The 24313-nt window shown below is 42.9% G+C and overlaps 1 protein-coding gene across 4 annotated transcripts in view; it reads right to left on the reverse strand.

The window, feature by feature from the left end:
• The window catches only part of agrn (agrin), a 349702-nt gene that overhangs the window by 152450 nt on the left and 172939 nt on the right, over positions 1 to 24313 (reverse strand). The window lies entirely within an intron of this gene.

A 24313-nucleotide genomic window follows, 5' to 3' on the forward strand; every position in this document is an offset into this window, starting at 1 on the left:
AAAAAAAGTCCTCATACCGGTGTCACTGCTGGGGATATACAGTACATGTCACACACTCTCAGACATGTGCACACACAGAGCTACTTCTTATCAGTTGCTCCCAGGCCAAGACTAAATGCAAGGCGGCATGTCCACTTGGACTCGCTGGCAGATGGCTTTTGTGGTACTGGGAAGACAGAACGACAGTCTGACACACACGCACGCACGCACGCACGCACGCACGCACGCACGCACGCACGCACACACAAAACTCTTTGTGTGCAGCCTGGACAACTGGTCCAGCATCTGCCCAAGGCATCTCATTCTTTCTCTCTCCTCACACTGAAGCACAGTGTGTGAATGTGTGTGTTTGTGTGTGTGTGTCTGTGTGTGTGTGTGTGTGCGTGTGTGTGTGTGTGTGTGGAGTGACAGGCGAGGAGGCTGTTTTTGACTTGCCCACTGTTCCCTGTGGGAGAGCGCCTGACAGCTACCTGAGCTCACTCTCTTTTGTACCAGGGGGAAAAAGAAGCGTGTGTGTGTGTGTGTGTGTGTGTGTGTGTGTGTGTGTGTGTGTGAGAAGCTATCCATGAATGCATCTGTATTCCTGACAGCGTATGTGTGTCTGAGAGGTGTAGGCATTAGGTGTCTAACACACACACACCACCAGGTGCTAGCATGAAGGCCTTGTCATGACTGGCCCACTGCTCTGCCATCACTTCACACCTCGCGCCGCGTGTTTGTGCACGCGAGTGTCGGCGCGCCGGCTCGGAGGCGAAGCCATGCGAGCGGAGTGACAAGAGGTGGAATTCAATCGAACTGTGTCAGACGTGTACAAGAGAGAGGGAGGGTGTGTGATAGTGACACAGGGAAATAAAAAAACACAAGAGACCGAGGTTGCGGGAGACAAACAACAATCTCTGTGGTTTAAATGTATCAGCTATGTTTCTTTAACAATATAGGTAACACCAGTATATTCCAGTATTAGTCACAGAGGCTTGAGTATTGATGGTGCAACCGGTGCCCAGAAGTTGTCAGGGACCCAAAAACCACCTTCCACACTGAATCCATTATATGCACGTCTGTTACGAAGGCTACCAATCAACTGTGCGCTCGAGATCAGACTGGAGACGTAACCACTTATGTTCCTTCGTTCTTTTTAAACAGAAAACACAAATTTAATATTGTGATATTTACTGAAAATCACATACAATATAGCCGAGAGCAGTAGGAAACTTTCAGCTCTCTCGCGATCTCCCTCCCAGCCATTACGGTCATTGTAATTAAATGAGGAGGTATCATATAGATAACTCCTCATTTCAACTTCATCAATCAGCCGCTCCTGGTCCATTGAGGCGATTTCAAGGCGAGCGACAGGAATGAATATAAACAGCTGGTTGTCTGACAAACGTTCACCTCAAAACAGAGTGCCACGTCATGCTGCGTGGCTCACGGCCAGGACATTCCAATATAAAAGGACATGGTTCTTAAGCAGTGTTGTTAATGACTTTGCGGAGCACAAGACCTTGTAATTGTTACGTCTCATATGTTGGGAAATGTGCACCTACTGAAATCTGTGTGCGTGATAACATTCGGCTGCTGAGTCCAGGGCAGGTTGTTAAATTAGCTTTGATAAATGTGGTGCTCCAGCTGCTGTCCGTGGTGCTGATCTAAGGCTGGTTTGCAGTATGGGAGTTGCATGGTGAGCCTCTCCATGGTGGCATAGCTATTGTCTGCTTTGCAATTGTCTGGAGTGGTTGTGTGTGTACGTGCATGTGTGCGCACGAGGCCAGGGCCCGAGAAAAGAATTTGCACCGGGGCCAATCCCAATTATATCACGCAGCTAATTAGTCATAAAGTAAATAATATTGTTATTAAAATAACTCACAAAAAGTACAGATTATAAACAGTGCAAGTGAATACACCACCTGGAGAGGAAAGATCCTGAATGCCCAGCAGTGGTTTGTAACCAGATCTCTTCCACAATGTTTTGTTAGAAGAGAATCTCACTCTGGCCTCGAGCTTAGCTGACTGACAAAAGACTGACACCAGAGCAGAGGGCTCTGTCAAAGTGAAGGTATCAAGTGCAGGCCTTGGACTGAGTGTACAAACTGCTTACTTATGTACTAGGAGTTCTTTCCTGGGGGAAATCCCCCTGCTGCCGGAGAACAGATACATTTGACAATTGCGAGTTCTTGGTAGTCAATATGAACGGCGTTATCTACCACGGCTGAAAACAACAGCACACCACTAACAAAAACTTTGTCAACAACAAAATCGAACTGGCCCTGACCCAGTTTGATTGACAGGTGATCTTGAGGAGTGCAGACACAATAATAAAAACAACGAGGATCCTGTGGACATGTCCTGAAGACAGATAGGCTTTACTTTAAAAGACAATATATTATATGCTCAAGCTAACATGTTGGCAAGAAAATTCTACATGTGTTTAGACGGATTACTTCAAAAACCCAGGTGGTGGAGTGCAAGCGAGTTGTTCTGTAATGCAGGAGTCAACACTTTCTAGGCTCTATTAACGAATCTGATGTACAAATTTATCGGCTTAATGATTCTCAGAACGCCATTATCATGCTGCTGTCAAATCCTTGTTTTAGTGTTACATGATAGGCTACCAGTCACCCCTGTGGATGGATTTGTTTCTATTTCAATATTGTTGTTGGCGTTGTATGGTTTTCTAACGGACTTCAAGTCTGTCAATGAAGATTACTAACAACAAATGTGTTAAAGGTCCCATATTGTAAAAAGTGTGATTTTCAGGTCTTTTACATTATAAAGCAGGTTTAAGTGCCATGTAAATACTGTTAAACTATCAAAACACTCAATATACGGAGAAATACACGCAGCCCGTGTTCAGAAATTGCTGTTAGGATTTCTGTCCATTTGTGATGTCACAAATATACAATATTTAGACCATTGCACAGTTTTAAACGTAAACATTCTAAATGTGTCCCAATTTATTTCCTGTTGCAGTGTATGTAAATAACATCAGCTGACAGGAAGTAAACATGGACCCAAACTGTTGCCTAGCAACGCAATTCCATTGCAATTCATTTGAAATTCACTAAAAACGGAGCATTTCAGACTGAGGGTAAATACAGGTATATTCAGGGAGACAGTATGAGGGAAATAAAGTTTTCTTTTAACATTCCAGCATGTAAACATGTTCTAGTAGAAACACAAAATACAAGTATGAACCTGAAAATGAGCACGATATGGGACCTTTAAAATGTAACATTAATATTCAGGACGTCAATGTAAAGCTTTTTCCCACAGGTAGCGTTCTAAACTCTGGTGTTGTGTGTCTCTTACGATTATAATAAACAGATACGTATTTACACATTTAACAGCTAGCGCTAGCCTACATAAGGAGATTCTGGCTTGTTGCCATTGTTACACACACATGTATTTACATGTAGTGGGATTCATGGCTCGTTGATTTTAGAATGGAGGCAGTTAGGCAGCATAGTCGCTGTTGTCGCTATGGTCAACGGAACAAGCTAGGAAACAGCTAGCTAGCATAAATGCTAATAAAACGTGACCTCTGACTCTGGACCTTCTCCTGTTCATTTCTTTACCTCTTTGATGTATTAAACAATGAATGAGATGTCCAAACATGGTGGCTCGCTCGTTCCAATGACAGCTGCTTGCCATGCGCACACATACACCAAAAACGTTTACCCCACTCTCCCTTTCCAGCTGCTCGTACCGCACTAGCAATAGCATTAGCATGTTTTCTCACTGCTCACATATAAATAACACAAACATGGTGGCGGCTATTCAATCTTTTCAGTAGATGGAGTGGACAAAATATTGGAAATACCTCTCAGTATGTAGCCTAACAGTGTAAGCTTCATGAAGGTAGGATTCATTGCAGGTCCAAGACACCATTACCTTTCCCTAGTTGTAGGCTTAGCTCAGGGGTCAGCAGCCTTTACTATCAAAAGTAATACAAAAATAAAAAATAAAATAAAAATAAAATCTGTCTGGAGCCACAAAACATGTGAGCATTGTGATGAAGGTAACACAGTTTATAGTCTAAGTATATAATATATAAGTCTAATGCAGTGAGGGCCCAGTGCAAATGTACTACGGAGTATTAGGGGCCAATGAGGGAAAAAACATCTGAGATTTCCAGAATAAAGTCATAACTTAACGAGAAAAATAAATAACACATACAATTCTACTTTATAATATTGTGACTTTATTCTCGTAATAGTATGACTTTATTCTCGAAATCTCAGACCTTTTTTTCCCTCAATGTGGCCCTAATACTCCGTTGTGCCGTTATACCATAGACCTACAACAATGATAGATACAAATTTAAATGTAAACAAAAAACAGTTATTCATTTCCATTTTTAAAACTCCACAGGGAGCCACTGGAGAGGAGCTATAGAGACGCATGTGGCTCCAGAGCCGCAGGTTGCTGACCCCTGGCATAGGCCTACCTAATAAAATGTCAACTGAGTGTTTGTCAGACCTAATGGTTCATGTTTCAGTATACAGTACCAGTATTTCATTCCCAGAAATTGTTAGTCTTAGTTTTACAGCCATTGCTTTTGTGATTAATGCTCACGGCCAGAAGTTTTCTAGGTCCCAGTCCCAGGGCGTCACATGTCCTGCAAATGCCATAGCACCAAGATCCAGGCATCTTCCTCAGGGCTGGATTTACCTCCGTTGGTTGATGGCTAGCATCTAGCCTCTTACACAGTCTTACATTTTCGACAATCCCAATGAACCAATAAAGATCAGGGATGCTATATGGGGATTAGCATTTACTGGACTAAGTAGTGATTGTCCTTTAAATGATCACAATTAAAAGAAGGGCTCCAGCATTGATTGAGACAAATTGGAGTTTAGTTTGCGTTTGTATTATTTTGATAGCTGTCTACATTTTGAAAGGTATTCTGAGATGTACATATAAGACAGTTCACTCCACTTTGCTCTGAGGTAGGCACATTACAGTACCATCCCATACATAACTTTATCCATAATCATCAACAATAAAAAAAAAACAATTTCTTGGCTCTACATAATATATAAAAATGAAAGATTTACCCACATCTAATGCGAGAATGCCAAACGTCCATATAGATGTTTCCAGATAACAGATGTGCTTATAATGAGAACAACTATGCTGCGCCACTGGGACTAATAGGCATGACCTTTGGAGATTATTTTCTCTCACTTGAGTGGCAAAAGAAGTGTGGATTTTAAATGTGTATTATTGTGTATGCGTGTCTGTGAGTGCGTAGGCATCAGAGTCTGCTCTGCTGGTGTGTCCATGCAAGAAAGTAGCTTCCAGCTGAGCTGAGATGATGATTTGTAAAAACAAAACAAAAAAAACAACATAAATGCCTTTTTTGATATGGAGAGGTTGACTGCACGGCCCTGTTCTTAGACTGTGCTCACTAGTGACGGCTGCTGTACATTATCTCCAACAGTGAGAAAGTTAATACTATATTTTAACAGTTTTATTCTTTGGTTTTCTTAAAACTGTAGAAATACAACAAGAGAAAACGTTATATCCCAAGGTTATAAAATCTAACCCTACATACCCGGCTCCATCTGTCAGACTTGTTAGAGATGCACCTTTTCAAGTACTTCAGAAGTATCTAAAAAAAACAGCATGAAAGAAAGCTTTGCAATTCTTTGTGCAAATGTCTTTTTGAGTGCAATGAGTGTGTGTGTATATATATGTGTGTGTGCATGTCTGCCGGTCCATGTAAGTGTGTAGGGTAATCTCTCTCCACCCCAGCAGTGTTAAAAGCTTCACTTCCATGCTGTTTTTTTTTTCTGTTGCGGGCGTAGGAAGAAAATCCCATTGGGGAGAAAAGACAGCATGTCCAGTTTGCGCTTGTCAAGGCAAACGTCTTGCAGGTAACACTTCATCCCGCGTTTGGACGGCGCATCCATTAAATATGACATGGTGTCGGAGGCTAAAGAATGCTCTCAATGCGTCAGTGGGTTATGAAAGGAGATGGATCGCGTTGTTGTGATTAAAGTCACGGTGAAAAAATGTCAAGGCTTTACGAGTAGAAAGAAAGTCTGGCATAGTTCTCTGTTGCCACATTTCAGGGTCATTTCTTTCGTGGATCAAACACGTGTCATTGTACGAAATACTACATTCTTTTTTGACCATTTTACAACAGTGCAGACCACGTGGACTCAACACAGTGTGCATTCAAATTTAATCCCAGTTTAAACCTGCAGTAGGCAGAATATTTTTGGCATCATTGGGCAAAAATGCCATAATAACCTTTCAGCATATTTGAATTAAGTGTTCTGAGAGAAAACTAGACTTCTGCACCTCCTCATGGCTCTGTTTTAAGGCTTTATAAAACCTATTGGCTGTGCTCCGGCTGGTGGGCGGTGCTTGCTATTTCCTCAAATGATCTCAACATGGCTGCCGGGTCACAAACTTTCTCATTTTACAGCTAAACAGTACACTACAAGATGTTTTTGAAAACATTTTATGCCAGAACTAGGCATTATAGTAACAGAATACTGATTCATATTTCATCAAAGCTGCCTAGTTTGACCGTTTGATCAGAGTTTGCGAGTGATTGACAGCTGCTCAGAGACGGCAAGGCTCCAGCTTGGCTCTGATTGGTTGCTTTCCTCCGGTCTGCGAAGTCTTGCAGATGCCATTAGGAGCACCGGAGGACACAGGAGGACACAGGAGGCCACAGAAGCACATATAATCAGATTACCTGTCTCATGCACTACTGTCAGGATATAGTGACCGTTTTATAAAAACTAACCTTTTTTAATCCTATTTGCTCCATTTCTACCCCCTGCTGCTTTAAGGCATAGGCCATATAGGTGGTCGCCTAGGGCACCACCTATATGGTGCTGCGGTTTACAGGGCTAGGTTTAGGTTTCTGGGGGGTTGAACCCTAACCCTAGAGCGGCGAGGAGGTGGGTGGGTAATTGATTTCCAATAATAAATATATGCATACATTTGCACAAAGCAAGCATATTTGCCCACTCCCATGTTGATAAGAGTATTAAATACTTGACAAATCTCCCTTTAAGGTACATTTTGAACAGATACAAAAAATTTGATTAATTTGCAATTAATTGCGATTAACTACGGTCAATCATGCGATTAATTGGGATTAAATATTTAAATCGATTGACAGCCCTAATTTTCGTTATATAATATGTTATCTGTGCAACAATTTGTGCTACTTGCCTGTTTTCAACACAGATTCAGACGGACAGATTCAATAAATATGGCCCCAAAACCAGTAGTTCCTATTACTTTGAGAATGTTTCTACTCGGTGCAGAAAATGTCCCCACAGCCCGTGTTTGTGGTGAAATGCTCTATCAGTTTCATTGTTTTGCTGCCTTGTTGCATTTACCTCAAATAAAGTGAAAAGGGGAGAAATGGACTGTCGCGGCAAGCATGAGCGCATTCAGACCCAATAAGGCTTGACAGAATCGCCTTGACAAACTCAAAATGGCTACTTTAGAGAAGGAAGACTATTCTCTGCGGGGGAGAGGGGGTTACCTGTGATGTTTCAGAATTATTTCACAGCAGCCCGATGTGCTTCAGCTGGACGGGAAAAGGAAGGGGAAAAGCGGAATAGGAAAGGTTCGCATGAATAATTAACATTCCCTGAACTTTACACGGGTGACGAGAATAGCGGCTGAATTACTGCGACGGCCGGGGCAGCGGCGCACAAATGGCAAACGTGTTGAATAACCCGTTCAGGTGAAGCCAATTGTGCGGCGATACGATTAAATCTGCACACGGCGGCTTCAACATTGACTAATGACCTACTGACTGTCAGGAAATCGGGAAACCAAAGTTGATGGAGGGAGACACAGCTCGGTGGCATCGGAGCGACATCGCATTAATGTTGAATGAGTCTAAATTCATTACGCTCTAGCACTCCTGAGGGACATCTTCCACTTACTTCCTAATAAAGGGAGCCTTTCTTTTCAGCTGACGCTAAGTAATACAGATGTGCTCCTCGGCCCGGCCGGCTTTTAACAGTCCTCTCCTCTCTCCTTCTCTCTATAAGAGGGTTTTAGACTCTCTATCAATGTAGCTGAGCCAGAAGGCCTTCGCGATGAGGGGACAGGTTGCTATGGGAACAGTGATGCAACTGGCACAGAGATGCTTGCCCTATCAGGTCGGGAGTGGAAACTTCCCGTCATACCACACAGGTGATTTATATATATATATATTACACACGCACACACACGTGCAACTTCTGTATGAATCCACTGCTCCCATATTAAGCTGGATTTTCTAAAGCCTGAAAACAGAGCCAAGAGGAGGTGCAGAAGTCTAGTTTTCTCTCAGAACACTTGGATTAAAATATGCTAAAAGGTTATTATGGAATTTTTGCCCAATGATGTCAAAAACATTCTGCCCACCATCGCTTTAATGTTAGGTTTTTATTCTCTGTGATTGTTCAGTTCTCTCCATCACTTTCCCGCCGCTAAATGCTTTGGGGTGAGAATGTAATTTTGAAAATCTAATTCCCTCACAACGGCAGCACTGAGGCCATACTGTAGGTGTGAAGAGCAGCCATATATCGGTGCCGTACTGATTAACAGTTGCAGAGAAGTTCCCATCCTCGCCCGTCGATATGATTATTTACAGCAAAGAGCCAAGAGTCCAGAAGTCATGTATTCTGCCATTGCAAAAAATTAAGAAATAAACGCAACGGTGGGCAGCAGTTATACCAAGTAAAGTATCTGAAGGGAAAACGCAACCCTACAAGTCTCCTATTGATCTCTGGTTAGTGGTCCTCGGGGGACCAATGCAGTCAATTATTGATCCCACTGCAATCATACACCACCCAGCGTGAAATAAAGAAAACATCTGCTCACAAAGGAACACCCCACCTTACCAGCTCAATACGAGAAAATCGCTTCTTTAAACCAGTTAAGTGAAAGGAAAAAGAATGGAGACTCCTTCAAAGGATTTTCAGAAGAAAACAACTTTTCTCTTGTCCTGCTTTTTCAACCGCGCTGTTCTTATCAGGGCGACGGCAGAATGAACAAATTGACGAAAACAAACTGTAAAGAGCTATTCGTTTATTTCCTCTGCGCCTTTAGCTGCAGCTTGAAGACGGAGGGTTTTGAGAGTCTGCCTGCCTTTGTGTGTGTGTGTGTGTGTGTGTGTGGAGGCTGGTACAGTATTTTCTCATTCCCTCACATAACGGGGGCAATCAATTTCCCTCTCCTCCTGCCTCCTGAATGTAACACATGCGCTCGTGCAGCTGAGCGCCTGCACGGGCCCTGACCTGGCTGACACGCGGGACGAACTTATTTACCAAACGGCAGCTTCTTCTCCTCGCCCGTGCACAGTCCAGGCTTGCACGAGTTTGTGCCTTTCCAGAGAATGAGAGATAAAGTTGGAGACAGAGAGTGTCAAGATGGGGGGGGGAGAGGCACTGGAAGAGCTTTTATTCAAATAAATACTGTATAAGAGAAAGAATAAAAGGTGAGTGGAGGTTAAAGCGAAATACGAGAGGCAGAGTGAAAGTAGCTACGATTCAAATCCCTCCCAGTTTCTACACTTACATTCCAGTAAGTCAAAGAAATCCTCACCAGCTGCAAATACTCTGAAACGTGTGGCATAAGTGACGCAGAAGCAATATCCTTGAGGAAACAAAAGGAAAAAAAGAAAGCACCAAATGTGTCCACCATGTCACTGTTTACTTCAAAACAGTATGGCTATAGTTCAATATCCTTATTTACATCCCTGTATCAAAATCAATAGGTCCTAATTTAAATATATGGCGGCTCAGCCATCAGCCTTTAGATCTTTATAGCTTCCCTGGTGACTCTGTTGCTCAGTCACCTCAGCTCCTACTGCTGCTCTGAGAGTTTGTCATTGCTATTTCTAGACTCCCTCGGCTTTGGTTACTTTTTTTTTAATTTTAATGAAGTCTCACTGGCATTAAGTGTAAATAAAAAAAAAACATACAAAAGCTACAGTGAGCTCACACAAATATGTATTCTGCAGTTTTTTTTGTTGTTGTTTTTGGGCTAGTTCAGTTTCGTTGTAAGTAAGCCAGCAGTTTTACAACTACAGGAAATAATTGAGGTGAAATAGTTAAAGCTGTTACAGTGTGGTTAGAGAACAATAGTTCAATATATATTTAATTTTGCGTAGGGAGGAGGTCAGGGAGGTTGGATGGATCAATAAAACTTTAGACTTTAACATGGACGACTACTGCTGTTCATTTTCTGTTTCCAACCGTCAGTCAAATAGTTTTTTAAAGCCTGACCATGATTAATCCTTAACCTTAATCCTGTGTTTATTATTTCAATGACAAGGATTATCCCAAACTTAATAAAGCACTTGTTTTAACCCAAACCATGGTCTTTACCTAAACCTAACCAAGTTGTTTTTGTGCCAACCAAACCAACCAAAGCTTAAAGGGTAATAGGTGTTCTTCAGAATAGACCCTATTTTCCCATGTTTTTGTGTCTAACTGACTAATATGGACAACAATTTCTGAAATTGGTCCAGTTTTGAGGGAGAGTGCTGTAGACGGCAGCCGCTCACAGGCTGCCATGTAATCCTATTGGGGCAACCTGGCACCGCCATTTACGTCCACTAAAAGTGCTTGTTTTGCCATGACAGGCTCTGATTGTTATTGTAAGTGTCTGACATTATGGAAAGAGTCTTGTTTTATTTCTCTGTAGGATCCTTTTTCCATAATGTTGTCAGACACTTACAATAACAATCTGAGCATGTCAGTGGCAAAAACAAGAACTTTTAGTTGACATAACGTTGACCCTGCTCATTTGCCCTCGTAGCACTTTTCACAGCTGCTGGTTACAGCGTTATCCCTCAATACTGGAGCAGTTTCAGAGATAGTTGTTCCCATTAGTTATTGAGACACAATAAACATGGGAAAATATGGTCCAGGTTGAAAAAGTTACCCCTTAATAAAGTACTTATTTTACCCCAGACCATGATCTTACCCTAAACCTAACCAAGTTGTTTTTGTGCCTAAACCCAACCAACGCTTAACTCTAGCATCATAAAACTGATTTCATATTTCAACAGTGATTTGGAACAGTTTTAGAAGGCAAAGACAAATGGTGCTGTGAATGAGTATTTAGATTAGACCCTGGTGGGCAGGCTGGCACCTTGTCTGGCAGCCTCTGCCATCAGTGTATGAATGTGTGTGTGAATGAGTGAATGCTGACATGTAGAGCAGTTTGAATGGTCGGAAGACAAGAAAAGGCACTAAATGCAAGTCCATTTACCATTTACAATCAACTTTGCATGCATTGGCACCACCTCTACATTTTATTTTTCATTTTTTGGCATTCGAACAATGCAATCAAATGCATATTTCACACCTACTTGAGTGTGAGAAGTAACTCCAAACCCTGGAGCAGATCCCTTTTGCACACTTTGTGTGGCCATATGAGAACACGGAGACTGCCAAAGCAATTAAATTGAGACCTTGTTGAGAGAGGTTTCAAAAACTATATTTCAGAACCAACCCCCAGAGCTGTGTCTGGAGTGGAAGCATGATCAGCCAGCGATAATATATCATGTTCATAATGGGTTATGCACACTGTGATTTATTGGTAATCTATTGACCCCTGTTAATTTAGCCAGGAGGACGTGTTCTCCTACACCGAGTGGGGGATCAATAAAGGTCTCAGTAAGGGTTATGATTAGTTATGGTTCACTTCAAATTCTGCAGTGCAATAAACCAACAGCCAACTGCTTGTCTCCTCATGCAGACCACTGCAAATACAATGTGGGTGTTGAAATATCTTCCATATTCACATCATTCCATCATCCACATACTCAAATTATTAGTAGCCGCATCTTTCAAAAACGCTCACTCTCTTCCACCCTTTTCTCTTTTATTCATGCTATAGCAGGTGCTGCGTCTTCATAAATCAGGCCTGAAATATGACAGCTCTTGACAGCTTGGAACATCTGCCTAATCACGCTTGTTATGGGAGAAAAATACATGAAGGGTATGTGAGAAAAAACACTTGGTTGTTTGTCTTTATCAGGCAGGGACAGGAGCAGGGAAAGAGGTAGGACGGCACAATTATCAAATATTAATCACGATCGTGATTTGGGCTTCCCACAATTAAATGAAGATGATCGACTGCAATACTGACGTTTAAAATGCGTGCTCTTCTCACAGACCTCCACTGCATATCAAATGAAGCGCTTCCTAAACTATCAGCCAGCCAGCAGGGGGCGATCGAGATGTTTTGGTTTCACTTTTTGGGAGCTGTCATGCCGCAGAGTAGAAGAGTAATGAAAGAGATCAGACCAGCAAAATGAAAAAATGCACTGAAGTCAAGTGACGAAGAACCTTATTTTAAAGGTATAATGTGCAAGAATTAAAATAATCCCTCTCAATCATCACTTATGCCCCACTAGAAGTGTGTGGCGGTGTCTGTTTCTGCAGAGACCCTGCAGCCCTCTGCCTGTATATTCTCTTATTTTGTTTTACCTGGGACGCTTCTGGGCGTCTGCAAACAGCAATATCAGCGCACTGGATGTGCAGCCCATTCAGGCGGTCAAATGTCGCTGCTGTGTCACGCCCCTCGGCTTCACACACATACAAAATGGCCGTATTTCACGGATGAGAATGGGTTGTGTTATGTGCATGTGCCCAGTGAGCCCCCTGATCCTCTCTGTACTGTGAGTGCAGCTATGATCTGTGTGTGTCTGTATGTGTGACGAGAGCAGCGCTGAGCCACAGCCAATGAACAGGAAGCCAGCATTTATTCAAAATCTGGCAACTCGGCCTCTTCCCACAGAGTTATGCGTAGGTGTGCAGATTTAGTTCTTTGTTTATTTGAAGTTTAGAACGTATACTGCCAGGAAACAATCAGGGAAATAACGTTTCATTTCTCCGATTTGCTGCTTTGTTCTCACTAACGCCGCTCCCTCTCTTCAGTCACTCTATAGCTCACTCGACCATCGCTGTAAATATGAAAGTGCAATAACAATATTTTGTCCCTAAAATCAATGAACAATTGTGATAAATAATCATGATTAGCATTTTGGCCATAATCGTGCAGCCCTAGAAAGAGGACAGGGAGGAAGGTTGACAGAAAGACGTAGTGATCGTAGTGCCTTGCTATTCTTAATGAGTCACACAGGGAATGGAACCCAGCTGTGTGTTGGCAAAGAACAAACTTTTTAGATCCGCGGTATTCCTCTTGTTCCAGTTCCATCTCCAAGCTTCCCTCCGCCCCAATCTTATCAATAATGGAGGCGTTGGTGACAGAGCCCTATTCTGTCACCTCACATCTCCTCCACAAACTCAGCAGCAGGCAGCCAGAGATGCTCCTCGAGAACAGATTACCGCTGGTCTGCAATATACATGAAGAAAACCAGCACGGCTGCCAAGCGCGCTCCTGAATTCAATTATTCAGCTAAGCCAGTATTATGAGGAAAAGGAGCCCTCTTTTGTTCACAACTCAGAGCTCGTCGTCTGAGCTCACGTCACCTCCCAGAGACCTGTGATGGACCCCAAATACAAAGACTTGGTTTTCATAACACACACGATTCCTAATTGCAAAGTAGGCATTGTGTGGGAGTGTGAGGGACGATTTTCTCACAAAGAACAACGTCCACACAGGCATGCAGAGAACGCATCGCAAGGACACGCACATGCTGAGACATGTAATCTCGCACACACGTAGCAGGCATCACACCGAAGTGCCAAAAGCTAACGTCATCTCAGCTTCTCCACGCCTGCGTTTTCACGCTTTCCACTTTCCTTCACTCCATCTCTCATCACCATTATCAAATGTTTCATCAGCGTTGCATTTCCTCTAACTTCATACATTAAAAAGGAGTGTCGGTGTGAGTGAGGAGGAGGAGGAGTAGCAGAAGGGTGAAGCTTGCCTCTCTGTCACTGTTACCACAGCGTGGGGTTTCAGGCACATTTTCTCTGCTTCATTTCCACTACACACCACTCCAGTTTCCGAGAGAAAACTAGGCAGCGGTGCCAACTTTGCACAGAGCCAGTCGGTTTCACCTCGTAGCCAAAGCCCCGTACCTGATTAGGAGAGATAGCAGCCTATCCCGGAGGTTATCAGCCAAAAAAGTTAGCAAGTTTTTAATGATGTGGAAGTTGTTTTCACCCAGGATGTGCCTCTTACAAGAGGTCAAATCTACATCTACCCAATAGGCAACCTGTGGGACTGAAACGTGAAGCCAATGCGGAAGTGCCTTAAACCTGCATTCTTTTTAACAGCCAGCAGGGGGCGACTCCTCTGGTTGCAAAAAGAAGTCAGATTGTATAGAAGTCTATGAGAAAATGAGCCTACTTCTCACTTGATTTATTACCTCAGTAAATATTGTAAACATGAGTTTATGGTCTCAATCACTAGTTTCAAGTCTTCTTCAATACAGCATGATGTTCATTTAGTAAATTATGGTCCCATTTAGAGTCAGATAGACCACAAAGCAGGGGATGTTTTAGGGCGTGGCCACTTTGTGATTGACAGGTCGCTATCACGGCGTTGTTAGGTCTGGGAGTTGTCCATGTTTTCATCCTCGAACTTTTAAAGCTGAATTCATACCAGGCAGCAAAGTGCAGCTCGCCGCAATAATTACATTTTATTATGGCCCGGAAAGCGTTTTCATGTGTTTCAGGCGGGAAGAGATTCTTTGTAACAGAGGTCAACATGTCACAGGAGTCACAGGATCTGTTTACTGATCGACTGCAGGTCCTCTCTGGCTGCACTTCACTGTTTCATGATGTATAATTATATGAGGCTGCCTCACACAAACACTGGGACCTTATTTCTCAGAGCAAACACTTCATCTGTTGTGAAGTCTGACTGAGTTATAGAAGTGGGATTTTCTTTATCCAGTATCCAGCTTTTTTCCACATCCAGTTAGTCAGCTCTATGTGGACGTTAACCATCATAACTGCATTTATAGCTCTGGGATCCGGACTATCCCGACATTGGAAGTTATGAACAACGGAATCTGCCAAAATAAAAAATAAATGAATAAATAAATAAATGTCATTAAATTTAGAAAATTAATATTAAAAATAAATGTAGCCATTAAATAACTGATAAAATGTGACATAAATAGATTTTTCTGTTTCAATTTGCTTCTTTATTCATTTATCTTTGTATTACTTTCCCTATTTATTTACTTGTCTGTTTAATTTTCCCTTTTATTTATTTATGTATTTATTATAATTATTTTTTATATTTATTTAATTATTTTTGCATTTATTTGTTTTTTATTAATTAATTTATTTTTGCATTTATTTCTTTTCTATTTCTTTTGAAATGCATGTATTTATTTTTGTATTTTTCAATCAATTATGGACGATGAGGTGCAGCCCAGAATCCCAACGACCACATTGAACGTCCCCCAAATAGTGCCAAAGAGCCAGAGAAAGAACTGTATAAGAGCTCTGTTCTGCATTCATGTGTTGGAGACTGTATTTGAAAGTGATATTCATGTCAGCGTTCCGATGGTAAACACTACTTGCAGGGCTGATTACTTTATTTCCCTGAACACTAGCACTGATAATAAGTAGGAAATTATGTTTTTCATTTCAAATTTAACAAAAATTAACCATGTTTTAGCACAACATATTTTGTGATATTTGTGATATTTTGATTGCAGTTCCATAAAATGCTCAACTGCAGGATTTTTCTCTCATACTAGACAATCCAATATGCTGCAAATATGAGCTCAAACTTCTTACTGAGTGCTAGTTGAAGGGTTTGGCATTCAACGACTTGAAACATGTGACCACTTCAAGTCCCTCCTTTGAATCGTCAAATCATCCTGCCAGTTATTCCCATACGACCAGAATGCGATGTTACTGGTTGCTCTTGCCGGAGGGGACTCGAGCCACCGGCAGTTTCCTTTAAAGTAAAGAGCTGGAGAGGAAACTGGGCCTCCATGTTGGCTCCCACTATGGAGAGGAGAGGGTGCTCCGCTTTTTTCTCCAGGATTTCTGGAGAGAGCCCAAGTCGGTGGCAGATGGCAGCAGGATGAGACTCAGAGACAACCTGGGGAGAGCTTGGAAGGCGAGCCAGGAAGCGGCAGCTCTCAAGTGCTGAGCTGGTCTGCACTGGATAAAAGGGAGGCGGCCTCCTCCATATGCTCCTCATCGCTATGCCTAATCACAACGAGGTGCCCATGGACTCGTTGCCGTAGCCACCGCAGAGATTTCAGGATAGTTGGAGAAGAAATTAGCAATTTCGCAGGCCAAAGCGTGTTGAATTGTGTTTAAAGCAGGAAATGGAGCCAACTAGCCTTTTGCCAGTCGGTATTAGTGCCACCATATGGGGGGAAAGAAAGTGAAAATAGGACAGGGGATCCTTCTTGATGTCTCCATTTAGAAGTGAATTTGAGATCCAGGAGGCAAAGGGCATTATCTTCCCCCTAAAGCTTATAGATTAATATTGATGTGCCCGGCTGAAAAGCTCCTGCAGGAAATATCGAGCGCAGAGCTTCTCCCCATCACGAGGAGTTGATGAAAGCGGCTCCTCCTGGGAGACGCCTGGGCCGGCTGAGCCGCGGGTGCCCTAGTTTTGCACCCGTCCATAATGAACCCTGTGGGCCTCCTAGCTGCTCACGGGGGTACCCCCCTCTATAGTTGCTCTCCTGCCCAGACAAAGCACTTCGTCACCTCCATCACCTCCCCCTCTCCTCCCTCCAGTCTCTGATCAATAGCCCTGACCTGTCGATCAATACGGCCATATATCACTTCATTTTCTTTTTCTCCTCCCTCCCTCCCTCTCTCGCTGGCGTCCCTCCCAGTGAACCATGGGAAAATAAAAAGGACGGGCCGAGCGGTGTCATTGTAAAAAGTGACCTCCTCCTCCTCTTTCTCTGCTTGTGCACCAGTCCAAAGAGAGAGTAAAGAGGCAAATAGAGCCTATTAGAGGGTGTCTGTAATGCACAAGCTCAGTTTAAATTCTGCTGTCACCATCACTGTCCCACACACACACACACACACACACACACACACACACCCTCACACACACTTCTTCTACACACTTTTTACAACAGCCTCTCTCCGTTAATAGCCCCGAAAGGTGAATGTAGCATATGATTGCGTTATTTTCAGAAAACCAAAGTGCGGCGTCGACTGCCTATCCATCAAACCTGAACTTTTCCGTGAGGTGCCTCGGAGGCCATAAGCTCACATAATGTACACACACACGCATGCACACTGGGAGTGGATGGGTAAATGCTAGAGAGGGGAAAAAGTGCCTGACGCAGATTCAAATTTATAGGCGGCGTCCAAGCAACGCCGGCTTTAGCGTTAGTATTATAGCACCACGGGCTCCCGCCAGCCACCACTGTCAGGAATTAATTGCCAGTGACGCGAAAGTAGCACAAAAAAAAAAAAGGTGCCACGCTTTTGCGCTTTTCATTACCGTGTCGGGAGTCTTTTTGTGAGGCTTTGTAATATTTTCTCAGGGAGAGGGAGGGGGAGGAAAAAAAGGAGAAGAGGGGTGCGGAGGATAAGTAATATGGAGCCGACTGGAAGAGTGTTTAGCTCCACTCTGTTCATTTGTCTTCATTTCCTCTCTTTGGAACGCTTAGCCCATCCTGACCCACACCGCTGGGGCTCCACTACATAACAGCTGCGCGCGCGAACACACAAGTGGCTGCACTTACGCTCACACACACACACACACACACACACACACACACACACACACACACACACACACACACACACACACACACACACACACACACACACACACATATACTCACAAGCACTTACAGTATGCAGATTTGCACATATGCGTTAACACTCCCAATCAGAGCCAGGCAGTAATATCATACTGTGTGAACCAGTATACGCCTGTTTATGTATGCCAGTAAAATGATGTGTGACGCAACACACACACACACACACACACACACACACACACACACACGCAAATCTCAGAGATACAACAGGTCGGGAAGTTTATACAATGTTTGGCAGGATGGTACCGAGGCTATTGGTTCCCAAATTTGACAGACTGGTCACCATATTTGATTTGTTTATGATGGGATGATAATGGTTTTGTGTAATTATGCCCCATATTTTAGCCATGAGGAAGTGATATCAAGAATGGTTAACATCATAAAAATACGGTTCTCTCTCTGTGTGTCACACATAGCTGCACATGAACTGTATTCCACTTAAAAAAAGAAGTGGCAGTTTTAAAATAAAAGGAGAAGTGATGAAATAATATGAGCTCACCAGCCTATATTTAGATTACACATTAGCAGAGTAGTATATTTAGGAACAAGAGCCAGCTCTGTCGTATCTCACTCGTGACAGATAAGAGCCATTCTCTAATGTGGAGATGCGGCAGATGATTTGGGGCTTGAAAGAGTTCTTAGTTATTCAGAATCTCAAAATAGCGGTTGGTTTCGCTCAAAGACGGATTTTTGTGGTATTTATATAGAAAGGAAAAGTGGTTCTGCTGTCAGTCAAATTGACATTAATTACTATAATACCAGCAACAAAACCTCGTTCAGTATGTTATGTGGTACACTCCATTTGTGTAGACAGGGATGTTAAATAAAATACTTATATTATTGTTTAACAGTACAGTTTGTAGGATTTGGCGGCATCTAGTGGTGTGGTTGCAGATTGCAACCAACCGAGTACCCCTCCGCTCACTCTTCCCTTTCCAAGACTGCTGTAACGTCAGCCGCCGAATGCAAAACTGTGGTAACGCCGTTCACCTAGCTCATCCTTACCATAATACTACTTTAGGAGCAATGGAAGTCAGACGGAGGCTGGCGGTACCACGGTTTTGCACTCTGCGACTCACCTTACCACAGTTTCACAAGTGCGTCAGAGAACTACTACTTTTACTGCAACTTTTTCCCACAACGGTAGAGCTCCGAGAATGAGCTGGAAGGGCCGAACGTTGTAGATGATTATAGGCGGCAGAGCAGCTAAACATTTATAACGGTGACATTAGAAGAGAGCACTGGGAAATATCATGGATAAGGAAGAAACTATAATGATAATACTCGCTATGGCTTTTGAAAATAAATGAATCATACTTCCTCACGTACTTCAAATCACAAAGGGTTCTAATTCTAATTGCAAGTGCTGTAGTAGATACTTTATCTTACAATTAGGCTGTGGATAGTGAACCCCAGAAACACATTTCAAACTGGTAAAAGAAATCCTCAATGACTATTGAGTTACTGAAGCTATAGTGGAACAGCGGCTAGCCCGATGACGTCAGCTCTTAGTGTCCTTAGGGTCTACCTATTGAAGTGCTCACCCCTTCAGAGGTAATAGGTTCCCTCTGCTGCTAATTAACACACTTTCTCATTCACCCAAGAAGAAGATTCCACACCGACGGCAAAGGATGCATTTTTCTGTAACGTAGAAAAAATTGGATGCCAACAGCACCTGCCAACTAGGCCAAAAACGATGGTTGACAGCAATTTGGTTGCCCGGGGCAACTGGGCAACTGTTACTGCCGCCGAGCCCTGCACACATTCATATCGGGCCTTTCCTACATTCCCCTGGGTCTCTGAATGTAGCTTGGCATGCCTGCGCTTATCAAATGACACCACATTCCACTCTCAATACACGGCATATTTTCTCCGTAACTAACAACTGGGAGGGTTGCAACCTACTATACATTGAGGCTGATTCAAGAAGACATGTTTGTTTCTCTAGAGGTGGAGGACTGGCATACATGCCTATTATAAATTAGCTTTGACGAAAGCAGGGGGCGGTGATGTGTGTGCGGGAGATAAGGAGTAAAAAGAAGGAGAAAAAAAGGTGAGGAGGAGACGGCAAACAACCTCCATGACACCAATCATGTCTGTCCATTTAAACCCTCGCCTCATCGTCCAATCCAGGCCTCTTAACTAAGATCTAAACATGCACACCCAAGCATACACGCATGAGGAAAAACACATTACCTTCATTATGTAAATTCACACTCATGTACTGTATGGGCTAAAGGACAAAGGGAGCAGGGACTGTGCTCTGCTCTCTTTAATGAAGCTCTCTCTGAGGTGTCGTAACAGCGGAGAGTGGAGGAGACTTTGCCTAATGATATCATTAAAGACAGCGCCATTGGACAGCATTGGACATGCATGTGTGTGTGTGTGTGTGGAGGCTGTCTGGTTCACTGCTGCCCGTAGTAATGCAATGAGATCCACTATCTGGTCTTAACAGCCCCGGTGAGGTCTGTGTACCTTTATATTGATTGATGCCTTTGGTTTTAGTCCGTCCCTCCTCTGGGACATCAGAGGCCGAGCTGAGCGACCGGAGAGCAGCCCTGCAGCTGGTTGGGATTCAATGTCTGGTGGTTCAAGGACATTTCTGTAGAGCAGATGTTTGCCGAGACGTCGGGGGCCGCAAGTGGTGGTGGCGGCGGCGGCGGCGGCGGCGGCGGCGGCGGCGGCGGCGGCGGCGTAAGAGAGCCTCCTTAAGCCTCATAAAGCATCAGTACGTGTAGCAAACACATTCATTTAATATAAGTGGATCTAATATAATCTGGGTGATAAATCTAAAAGGTCTGAGCGCCGACATGTGCAGTCGTGCTGTTAAATCCCCACTGGACAAGGTTAACTCAGAATCACAGCCTCAGTAATGTGATAACTACGTGATCATTTATTTGCTCCCTTTCGGGAATCTCTTTGCTTAAAGGGATAGTTTGGATTTTTTTGAAGTGAGGTTGTACGAGGTACTAGTTGTTAGTAGAGTATAGAAGCAAAGAGACAAAACTCCAGTGCTTTTTATGACAACAGCTACTGCCTCCATTTTGGACTGAAAATGCTTATTATATCTATATTTTATTGTTCAACACAGGACATTTTGGTAGAACAATAGAATAGTTTGTTTTACTTTTGTACTAGCACTTTATAAGACGTTTTACTGGCGTCCGGTAGTCGCTTTCAGGCCAAAATGGCGAAAGCGTAGTTTTGCTGCTGGGCGCTGATGTTGCAACGGAACGAACAATTGACTTTCACATCTTGGCAATATACGTTCTTTGGTTCGGATTCACCCAAGACACACAATTACAAAAACAAACTAACCGATTGAGGTAGCGGTAGACCAGCGACTTTCGTGTTCTGCGAGGTAAAATTACTGTTTTCCTCAATGGAGTCTGGTGGCTTTGAAGAGAGCGTAGATGAATATAACTAATAAATATTCTAAATATAGCGAAAACTGATATTGATTTTTTTTTTAGCCTTTATTTAAGGTGTCTAAAATATGTTTTGCTGCCGGCACCGTCCATAGCCGTCCATTGCTTTGCTCCCATGTCGGTACTCCTGTCTGTTGCTCCAAACTGGGGTGCGTTGACCGTCATCTACTGTAGGTAATACACTGACTATGGATAAGTAGCTCATTCAACCCAACTTAAAAAAAATCCGCACTATCCCTTTAAGTCACAGCTTGGAGTTGACAGGAGTTCAGCGGCTTTGTCGGCCATTTTTCACACTTTTCTGAAATTTTATAGACCGACTGATTAATCAGTTAATTGAGAAAATAATCGGAAGATTAATCAATAATGAAAATAATCGTTAGTCTTTTGATTTGTGGACTTGTTTTAGTTTCAGTTTGTTTAAAAAAAATAGATTGATTCATTTGACAGAATATTAACGGCACTGGAATGAACATTCAGCGGTTCCAGCTTCTCCCACATAAAGATTTCCTGCTTTTCTGTTTAGACTGTTGGACGGACAAACAAGCAAGCCGTCACCTCAGGCTCTCTCCTACCTTTTTGACATTCTGTACACTGAATGATTAATTGCTACCTTAATCAATAAAGAAAACAAACATTAGCCTCAGCCCTAATTTAAGCTACTGCAGAGAATTCTGCTGTCAAAAGAAATGCAACCGTAATTCTTTGGGTGCAGCATTATGCCTGCTTACCTGCAAGGCCACATTTTTATTTTGGCAAACCTTGTATTTTATTCTTACAAAATCTCGGGAGATTTAGAAGTTCAGTCACATTGTTAGAACAGTAGACATTTTTTTTTTACCGTTTTTCTGCATGCAAAATGTGTTTTTTCTCCGTAAAACATTAAAATGTAAAGCCAAACTTTTTTCTGTCTCGCAGCATTTGCTCAGCGTAGCCTGAGGGGAGCCTTAAAAAATCATTAACACCAATAACTGCTGGTGTTTTGGGAGAAATCAACATCTGTGTGAAAATGTGCCCATTGTTGCAGGAGTTATGGGGGCGGGTGGGGGGGGGGGGGGGGGGGGGATGAGCAAATATGCTTATGCTTCTGTATGATTATGTGCCTCAGCATAGTTCCATTGTCGTTACAGATTGGCGATTGGCTCCATGACTGACCAATAGCTGGTTGATTTGAGTGCGTGAGTGCGTGAGTGCGTGAGTGCGTGCGTGCGTGCGTGCGTGCGTGCGTGCGTGCGTGCGTGCGTGCGTGCGTGCGTGTGTGTTTTTGAGCGTGCGAGAAACTTCTATAAAAGCTCACGGCAGGTGAATAAAAGTGTGTACATGTCCGTAGTCGTACACACACACACACTGTACGTACACAATCTGACTTGGCAGTTAGCAACCAAATATAATTAATAGCTGCCACAGTATTCCCCTTTCCAAGCCAATAGTTTCCTGTGTGACAGCAAGAGAGAGAGAGAGGAGGAGGAGAGAGAGAGAGAGAAAGATGGCTGATGTGAGCTAAAGCATGGTGGTGCTGTGTTAACGGTGTGGACCCTGGAAATTAACACTGACACAGGGCCAATCGGTGTGTGTGTGTTGGTCTGTAAGTGTGTGTGTGTGTGTGTGTGTGTGTGTGTCTGTAAGTGTGTGTGTGTGTGTGCGTTGTTTTGATTCAGTTTGTGGTGCAGGGGCGGTTACAATGACCTTCCGTCAGGCTGCGATGGACTAACTGTATTGCAGTAACTAACAGTGTGAAACACAGGGCAGTGAAGTATTGTTAAATCAATTTAGACCACAGACACCAATGTACTGTAGACAACTTCATTTACATGTCCACATCTCCTATAAGAGCAGTAATACAATGAGGTGTGGTGCTGAATTAATTCAATTAATCAACTGGCTACTGGGCTATATGGTTGATATTAGGGCTGTCAATCGATTAAAATAGTTAATTTATCATAAATTAATTGGACATTTTGTATCCGTTCAAAATGTACCTTAAAGGGAGATTTGTATTTAATACTCATCAACATGGGAGTGGGCAAATATGCTGCTTCATGCAAATGTATGTACAGTATATATTTATCATTGGAAATTAATTAACAACGCAAAACAATGACAGATATTGTCCAGAAACCCTCACAGGTACTGCATTTAGCATAAAACAATATGCTCAAATCATAACATGGCAAACTGCAGCCCAACAGGCAACAACAGCTGTCAGTGTGTCAGTGTGCTGACTTGACTATGACTTGCCCCAAACTGCATGTGATTATCATAAAGTGAGCATGCCTGTAAAGGGGAGACTCGTGGGTACCCATAGAACCCATTTACATTCACATATCTGGAGGTCAGAGGTCAAGGGACCCCTTCGAAAATGGCTATGCCAAATTTTCCTCGCCAAACTTTAGCGCAAGTTTGGAGCGTTATTTAGCCTCCTTCATGACAAGCTAGAATGACATAGTTGGTACCGATGGATTCCTTCGGTTTTCTCCAGAGCGCTCCTGTGTCACAGCAGCAACAGGAAGTTTGCTGATCCGGCGGGGAGTCGGGTTGGTCCGGGATCGGGAAACTTTCTGTTATTTCTGCTGTTAAGAGCACTGCGCTGGCTACCAGTCCGCTGTGACCACTATGGCGGTAAAGCAAGTAGCGCAAAGCTTTCTGCGATTATGAGCGTGATGACAAACATGCACCAAGCAATCGACAGTAGTTGGTATAAAGCTGAGAGCTTACAACACTGAAGTGAGTAAACTTATTTATGACAAAGTTGTGATACGCTGGCCAGATCAAGATCTTTATGACACGAGGCGGTGGTGCTCATGGAAAACACTACTGCTCTTGTCCACAGGGGGCCGCCAAAATCAGCACAAAATCAAAGTTCCTTGTAGTTGAATTAATTTAAACATTACATCATAGCATCACAAATGTGATTTCACTTATTGAATTACAGCGCAGAACATATTTAGTAATCAATTCCTTGTTTATCAATTAAAATACAAAGCTTTCACCGTGTATTCATTTCACAGCTTATTCTGTTTTTCTATGTTTAATATCATTGTCAGTTGAATACTTTGGGCTGTTGCTTGGACAGTTGAAGATCTTGGGCTCTGTTAAAATGTGATGGGAATATGTCATTATTTTCTGACATTTAACAGCCTATACAATGAATTGTTTGTTTGAAAAAACA

This window comes from Sebastes fasciatus, chromosome 8, assembly GCF_043250625.1.
Source record: "Sebastes fasciatus isolate fSebFas1 chromosome 8, fSebFas1.pri, whole genome shotgun sequence".
NCBI classification, from domain to species: domain Eukaryota; kingdom Metazoa; phylum Chordata; class Actinopteri; order Perciformes; family Sebastidae; genus Sebastes; species Sebastes fasciatus.